This window comes from Lepidothrix coronata, unplaced genomic scaffold, assembly GCF_001604755.1.
Source record: "Lepidothrix coronata isolate B3197 unplaced genomic scaffold, Lepidothrix_coronata-1.0 Scaffold140, whole genome shotgun sequence".
Taxonomy (NCBI): Eukaryota; Metazoa; Chordata; class Aves; order Passeriformes; family Pipridae; genus Lepidothrix; species Lepidothrix coronata.
This window is the reverse complement of record NW_016690320.1, coordinates 2,460,233-2,469,397: the sequence shown is the minus strand read 5'-3', so window position 1 is coordinate 2,469,397 and position 9,165 is coordinate 2,460,233.

Sequence of the window (9,165 nt, the reverse complement as noted above, 5' to 3'; positions counted from 1 at the left end):
CCAGGAGTCACCCTACTGGTCTGGGATTACCAAGGACAGATGCTGCCTTGCCTGGAGTTGCTCCTCAGCTGATCTGGAAGGCAGCACTTGGTCCATACTCAGCCACCCCACAAGCTCTTGACTCCTTCACTTTGCTAGAGGAGAGGGCAAACTGCACTGAAAACAAATATCAGTGCCGGCACTAAGAATAGAGATACTCATCTGAAGGGAGATGGTCTGTCTATAGATTTCTCGAGGTAAATTATTTTATTCATAGAATGGCATCACCAGTTAACTAGTTTTTCTGAAGCCTGGCTACCCCTCACTTTTAACTTCTGACCATTTGCTGCTTTTATGCCTTTGATGCACTGCCATCTCATAAATTGCAAATGAGGAACCTTTTTTGAAGTATGTGAATTTCACTTAATGTTATTCTCGTCCACTGGGAATGTGAACATGAACCAAACTTTGGCTCCCAACAGAGGGTTGCTACAGTTGGATATAGCCACATGTTTCTTACTGCATCATTTACATTTTCTAATTCATACAGGCTCTCAGCAATAATTAAACAAACAATTGAAGCGGCCAACAGACCTTGGATAATCTAATGTTTGGGGATTTTTGTGTTTGTTTCTGGTTTTTTTTTGTTTTTTTTTTTCTTTTTTTTCTGAAAAAAGATCAAAGCTTTAGGTAAATTGGCCTTTTTTTTCTTCTGATAAAGGTATTTTGCTGCATACATTTTAGGCCCTGAAAAACCTCTTGCAATATACAGAAGAACAGTTTGAGGGCTATGGCTTTACATTTGTACATTTGCAATATCACAGGCCACTCCTCTGCATTTCATTTTGCAGACGAAGAGACAGATCTTACTTGTAAGCTGAAGTGAAATATTGGCAGAATTGAAAAAGAACTCAGATTTCTTTCTTTGCATTCCTTTCCCTCTTTCCTTCAACCTTCAGGTCCCAATTTCATCATAAAAATAAAATATCTTACAGAAACCATGGACACATGGCACTGACATGTCTTGGCCTTTCCTCTGTCACATGAATCCATCTGGAGCCATCCTTATGGAATGACAGCTCAGTGTGGGAGTATGGCCAGGTCCCACCTCTTTCTGCTCTCCTGACAAATCTGGATAAGTTAACAGAGAAGTTTGGGAGGGTCTGATAGCTATTTGATCCTCAGTAACAGGCCTAGGCAGATGAGGCACTTGCAGGTCATGATAAGGGGTCAGGGACTAACTTTTGCCATCATTGATTTGCCTAAATTTGTGCCATCAACTTTTAAGAGTTCTGCTTTAATTGAAAATACCTTCTTTACCCAACACTGCATCCATGTTTAACTCTGGATTTCACATAAGTCTTGTTTACAATTTAAGAGTATTTGAAAAGCAGCTAGTTTCCTCAAAGAGCTATTTTTAGGTAGCATATGGGACTTCAAAACACATAAGAATTACACTGTCTCTGTTTTTTCCTTTTGTTTGCTCCAAAATCACAAACGTCTGTACATGAAAAACACAAACCTCTTACAAAACTGCTACTTCAGAGAAAAACCTATCAGCTTAACACCATAGGAAATAAAAAAATATCTGCTGTGAACTGGAAAGGAAGAGAAAAACCATGACTTAAAAAACCCCATCCTTTAAAAAGCATGCCTTACTTTGCATTTTTGGGACAAGCCCCAAAACACATGTTGAACCACTGTTACTCAGATTTTTCTAAGGCTTTCCTATCTTTCTTTTTCACAGAGGTTAACCACTATATGTAGGAACTATTTTTTCTGATGGCTAATTCTTTGAACTGTGGAAGGAGGAAACAGGAAAGTGCAACATACTGTAGAAACCTACTGTCATGCAAAGCAAAGGTGAATCTTTAAAATCCTGTATTTCTATTTCACAAAACATTTTTTTTGGTAGAAGTGAGATGAGCTCCGTCTTGCAGCTGATACTGCCTGTAATGATTTCTAGCTCTCATATGTGTAAGCTGAGCAACATGTTCTGCCCTGTGATAGTTCTTTCTGCCAAAAACCACACACCAAAACAGCTGTCTCTCCAGTTAATCATTATTCATAGCAACAGCAGACCTGGAGTAAAATGTCTGGATAACTATGATGTGGCCCAAATGAGCTGAAATATTTTTTCATTCATTGCTGTAAAGGCAGGATTAGTAACAGTAAACTGCCAAAACCAGCTCTGATTTCCGTACTTCAAGTGCCTTTCAAGAAGAGTAGGATTTTTTTTTTTTTCAACAGGGCAGAGTCTTCTGACAGTATCTCAGTGAAGTCAGAAAAACATATGCAGAGACAGACACCCACATCAGAGTAGGAAAAGACCTTGAAATGAGACCTATTAGCCAAAGAGCAAAGACATAAAATGCTTTATACCTCTACAAAACTATTAAAGTGAACCTCATTTAGTTTCATTACTGATGCATATTAGGTGAATTGGAACTTTCAAGAACACTATGGGTCTCTAAAAAACCAGGTCCTGCTTACAATGGGACTGAGCTTCTGAGTCACACAGGCCTGGTTTTTCCACTGTACTTAAATATCTGGAGAAGAAGATATCAAAAAGCTCCTGAGCAGATCTGAACAATTTACCTATACTTTGCCTTCAACAGATTCTCAGAAATGTGTTTTCACTGAAATAGTGAGGAAGAACTAGCACCTACTCCCTTTTTGGATGCTGTTTCCTAAATACATTGTCCTGCTGAATGAATCAACAATGCTCCTTTTGCAGGTCTTTTGAGCCCTGGAGTAATCATTGAATGGGAAAGCAAAGATTCAGATGTTTCCTATCACCGTTGCCTACATCAAACTTATTCACCTGGCTTGAATAATGCACTGTTGCCCAGAAGCTGTTTTTTTCCCAAGGAGAAAGGGCAGAAGTAAGTGCTTTTGAGAGGGATGGGACTTTGCAGCATGTTAATATGAGGACCCTAAGGAAGCTGAATACATTGGCCAGATATCACACAGATTAATTCTGATTCTTCCAGCTCTATTTTGTAAACTCAGACTTGGAAAAGCCGCCTTTTTCTGTGGTGAGAAGGTAATTAAAGCTCCACTCTGTCAACCTTGCTGTCTCTTGAAAGCTAAGGAAACAAAGAACAGGGAGTGGCTGTGTGATACAAACTTGTACTAAATCTCAGTTACAGCAAACCCCTACAAATTAATGTAAATAAAAACTTGCAGGTTTCACGTGGGGTGCTCCAAGGAAAAAAAACATGAACCCACTTGTATTTATTTTTAGCAAGAATACAGCAAACTTCCTCTCCTTCAGACACGAAAAATATATGCAAAATTTAAATGTAAAAATCACCTTAGGTCTTAGGAGACTGTATTACAGGATCTTAAGTACGCACATACCTTCTTTTTGTTTAATTTAAAACCTTAGATTTGCTGAATTAAAATAGTTTTAACTTATTTCCCTCTATAGAGAAAACCCTGTACTGTGTTTAATGGCAATCAGAGCCTATGAGTTCTAAACCTAAAAATCTGAGATTTTATTATGGGAAGTGCTGTATAGCAATACCAAAAAATTCAACCACCTTAACTTATAATGCATTTCATATGGTCTGTCTGTTCCTCTATTGTATCTCCCAAAAGGCAGCTGTAACTATACAGAGCTGGAGAATTCACTTGAACGATGTATTTTTCAGCCATGTATTTCTTCAGAAATGGTATATTTTGTATTATTGTGAAGTGCATCCTCATAGCAACTCCGTAGTTTATTGATTCAATTGAATTGTGCAAGACTGAAATTCTAAACCGTGCTTTTTGCATTGATCCTTAAATCGTATCATTAAAATAGAACTCAATGATGCTTTGAATACAATGATCCTGATAATTTTATTGCTTGTGAAGTTTCATTGAAGCACCGATGGCTAACAGCTCCTGAAGAAAAAAATAAAAATCTTCCTGAAACGCAATTGTGTCCAAATCGTTTGAAAGGTACAGAAACCAATTACAGTAAAATTCAGTGTTCTCAATCAAGCTCCACAAAAAACACTCCAGCACGGAGAGATGCTGGGTTATATATCGTGGGAAGTTACTGAACGCTTAACTATGCAGATGAAATTCTCCTCATTCTTTTATACAAGGCAGTAAAATAAATAACTTAACAGCTCACAGTTCCCAAGGTAGACTTGTTAATCGGTCCAATATTGTTCTAATTCTCCTCGTCGCTAACTGAATTGGAGCATGTAACTGGATAAAATGTGTCTTTAGATACCATGTACTTATTCCGATTACTATTTGCTTGATTGATGACTTTCTGATTTTTTGAAACAATGCCAGCACAGTGGCCTCTTGGTAGCTGAACACATGACTGCTGTTTGTTGTGCTTTGGGGGGACTGCAATGCGAGGTCTGGCTCAGTCATTTTTAAAATCAATACTTGCTCTCTGAGCACGGGATAATTTAGAGAACATAATTCAGAATTCTACCTTTCAGCATGTATCCTCCATCAAAGGAGGATTTTTGTCCAGAGTCAGCACAAAGGCTACATGACCCAAGAATGCACAGATAAGGTTAAAAAAGAGAGGGAAAGTACATATTTTTTTTTCAAACCAAAGCATCACTAGCCACAAGTGTAGATAAATGTGTCTTTTATGTGTGTGCACATATGCACACGTGTACCTCCATGAATTGGAACTGGAGGCTTTGAATAAATTTCAAGTTTTGCTTACTCTTATGTACTTTATTTTTTTCCCTCCTGTTATGACCATTTGTGTATTATCTCACAGTTTGTGAAGAAAGGTCCTACTGCAAAGAGAGAAGTGTCTGAAAATGGGACCTGCAAAGTCTCTGATCAGCTGGTGTTCAGCCTTCCTAATCTGGAGTTCTGAAAAGCTGAATAATTTCCTACACAGATCAGACCCACTGTTGTTTGGGTATTGCCTGAAGTCCAGTGTTATGCATTTTGATCTTTTTGGATTAATCTTCACTTTTATACATTCTAGTTTAATGTTTTGTCTCCATTTCACCTTTCATATCCCCTCCACTGATGAAAAACTCCAACTGTCCAGCTTCTTTGAACCTCAGTCTTCTGAATCCTATCTCTGCCATTAAAATATAAAGTCCTCCTTTAACTTTCTCTTCCTGCTCTCCTCATTCTCCTCCGAGCTGGGCAACCCCAGAGCTTCCTATTCCCCATGCAGAACTCCATTTCCTGCAAGATTTCCCTCTCTCCTCCCATATCAAAAACTTTTACCCCTCTTCTGTTTTGACAGAAGCTGCTGAAGTCAATGGAGTCTTGTTCATACTTAAAATGTGCTTAATTTGTCTTTAAATTCTGAAACTATTTTAACTTCTCAATACAGAAGAGCTCTGCCACAATCCTTCTGCCCAGCTTACCCCAGCTTAAAACACTGTGAGTCCCTCTAGAAGTTCCTGTTTTCATTCCAATTTTGCTTCTACCTCTTTCAAAAGGGAAAACTTCCAGGTATATCTGAACAAAATTACAGCTTCCCTTTATTTTCACATCATCCTGAGAAAGTAAAGAAGGATCCTCCACAAAAAGTACAAAGCCATCTAATTTTTAGCCAATGACAGTATCATGGGGAGTGGTACACAAAATGTCTGGAGGTCTGAGGAAAAAAGCATGTAAGGCCTGATGCTTCATTTAAAGATATTAAATATTTTCAAACATCTCATCCTCATCCAGATTTCTTACAAGGAAAAAGTTTGTCTTAATTCTTTGCAACACATTCAAGTTCCACTTGAAAATCCATAGATGGCAGCAAATTAGCTTTAGCAAGTCAAGTTTTCTTTTTTTTTTATGTTTCTTTTGATAGAAACTGAATTAAATATGACACAAAATAGCAGAGAATAGTGACAACAACAGATAAATAATTTCAACCATCTAAAGACTAATGAAAAACTGTAATTTCTCTTCCTTCCTTACTTATTATTCTCAGTCATTTAATGAGTCCTCAGCCAGTTATTCCAGTGTGGACCAAACAAATAAAATCCACTCAGGATAGAAAAGTTTCAAACCCTGCATGCATTCTAAATTTTTTATGAGGATTATCAGTGCTGTTTCATTCTATACACTTCATTGGATGCCCATAACAGCAGCTGCAGCACTGGAGATGTGTAAAGCACTTTCCCTTTTAACTTTTTCCACAGATTTCTCAAAAGGTCATCCTTTGGGGCTGAAGTTTCTAGGGTCTGTAAATAAATTTTAAATAGGAGACTGAAACCTTGTTTCTTTTACGTTTTTTTTGTTGTTGTTTTTCCTTTGAATTAGGAGCTAAAACCTATTTCTTCTGTTTTTAAGGAAAATACTTGTTATTCTCTCCCACAGAATATGAACATCCAGGTACTTCCTAAAAAATTGTGTTTTCCAAATCATCACATCCAAGATTTTTATTCTAGGGTAAACAACTTTCCAGGCTTGGTTAATATTTTCTGCAACAAGACAGAGGCTTAATCTGCAGATTTCTACCCAGCCAAACCTCAAAATAAAACCCTGTGAACTGGAGGAACAAAAGGAAGGTACCTGATTTTACCCAGAGAAAAGAGTTTCAAGCACACATTCTGATATCACTGAGGCTTCATTCTCGTTCCTGCTCTGTAGTTTGGGTGCCCTTGGTGTCACCTCTTGGGTGAGGTTTGCTCTCTTTCACCACAGAAGGTGAGTGTTGTACACCTGACTCTTGCAAGGTTTGGGAGCTTTTACAAATGCAATGTGTGGGGGGAAATTCCATGGCTTTTTTACAAGTAACCACCAGGATACACATATTTTAAAATCAAGCGGACAGAATTTGCTGCACTTCATTTGACTTAGAGAAAACAACAGCAACAAGGAAGTCTTCAGGCTCATTCCTCATTATCACTTGTCTCTTGTACGGTACGATACAAAAACTACATTTAAATCACAGCAGCTTGAAAAAATTACTGAAGGTTTCCCTCTGCTCAGTATGTACATTGACAAAACAAGCCAAGAAAGCACAGGAGGGAAAAGTAGAGGATCAGGAAGAAGCCCATGCTCTCAGCTTTGCAGTTGAGGATACCTGGGCGGTTACGGGATAGGAATGGAGGCCAAGAGATATCCTGTGTCAGCCCCAACGGGAAAGGAAACAGGAGCATGCACTGGAAACTTCTGACAGTGCTTCCTGGTCTTTAGGAGAAAGAAATAGCAAAAAAAAATTGCTCATAGATATGCTACAGCCATTACAGTACTTTTTTTCCCCAAGTGAAAATAAAACAGAAGCTGGAACAATTACTTCAGAAACAAACAGCAGGGATAAAAATAATTTGACATAAAAGATTTCATTAATAAAATTTGATTATGGTTTTGTTTTACAGTACATCATTTCAGATGTATGAAAGGTATGATGGCATTTTTCACTTTACTTGCCCTGGATTTTCAGTTCTTGCCCTTCATTTACAGGTACAAATCTAGACACCTTCACATCCAAATTCTCAGCAAAGGAAAAAACAGTCACACATGCATCTGCAGAATAATTTTCTGTCTTCAAGCTGCAAGTATAAATTATATGACAGGAAGATGGGGAAACTGCACATTTTAGACAAGATTTTATTTAGAATATATATGATTATGCACAGATAATTCTGAGTCGGAAATTATCTCATTTGAGAGAAATAACACCTCTGGCTTCACTGAACATAAAACAAAAGGTTTGTCACAGGGGTTTCACCAAAAGTCATCTTTAGGAAACACAGTATCCCTAATGGCAGGGTTACTGCAAATACTGTAATATTTAATTTTAAGACATTATTTTAAACCTTCACAATTATAATACCCATATCATAATTCTATAATCCCTACACAACTACTTTTGCACTGTTTATGCTGGCAAATCAATAATTACAAGAACAAAGACTGTAAAAGCTGGCATTTCTTCGCCCTCCTTCACATGGTTTATTTTCTCCATTTTTAACCCATTCCATTTATTTTCTGTGGCATGGGCAGCTGGACTCCTTACCCAGCTTATTCAGCGAGCCTGGACAGAATGTTTATTTATGCTTATTCAATGAGCCTGCAAGCAAACCTTCCTTTGCCAAACTGTTCTTACCTCCTCTACTTTGAAATCTCTCAATCTGCAGATAGACCCACCAAATTTTAAAAGCCTGAGTGCCAACTCCAGGACCCCAGCTGTCCTAAGCTGTGTCTGTGGTCAGCTCTCGCTCCCCTGGATGCAGCCCCTGCGATGGCAGCTGACCTGCTGGAATGCCATATGCCTGCAGATTCAAATAGAGTCTGGGGGTTGTATTTCCCCACCACCACCCTTGTTGGAAGGTCAAAGATATTGTCCTCTCATGAATTTGTGTTTCTATTTTACACAACTATTCTAAAACTTAAAAGGACATCACCTTGGGCTACCACAGTGTTCCAGCACAGCTGTTCTCACACTCCTGGTCGTTGTTCCCAGAAGGATCTGGGAGCAGAGTGTGCCCTGTGACTCTCTTGATGGTAGAGTATTTTCCAAAATAACCACCAGGATTGGATAAAACAGTTTGATTGTTTTAATCTTGAGGTAATGGCAGCCCAATTACTGTCAGATTCCTTGGAATTAGGGACAGGAAGGACACTGAACTTTTTGCTTTCAGAGAATAGTTTTAAAGTTAGTTCTGGCAAAAGCAAAAGGGGTCTCAGTTTCCCAGTGGTCTGCAGCACATGAAAAAGCAGCAGTGATATAGTCCAGCACTAATGGAGTCAGCTTGGTATTTTCTGACACATTTCAGGAACAGCAAAATCCCAGTTAAACATAAAATGCTGTAGCAAAATTTAGTTTTGGCCTGGGTCCCTACTTTGAAATGTTTTGGCAGAATTAACTCCTCTAGAATGCACAGGACAGGATTCTGCAGATCACTCAGTGAGTGCTCATGACATTGAGCCTGGGCACAAGTCACTGCTCGCTCTGGTGTGAGAATAGGAGCAGGTCTAAGAAGGTTTTAAGAAGGAGAAGAGCAGACTGTTAATGTGTAAATGGATATTATTCCAGGAGTGTCTTTGGACTTGCTGTACTCCAGATTTTGGATCTGGAACACAGACAGTCCTCAGGAGAGTATTGGTATCTGCACATCCATGAAATTGGAGAATCCAGTCCTAGCTTTTAAAAGAGCCAGTGATAATATGGCCCTGACATCCTTGAGTTTATCTTCAAAGTCAAGAAACAGAAGGGGATTCAAACTTTGCTTATGTGATTTTCCTTTAGTGCTG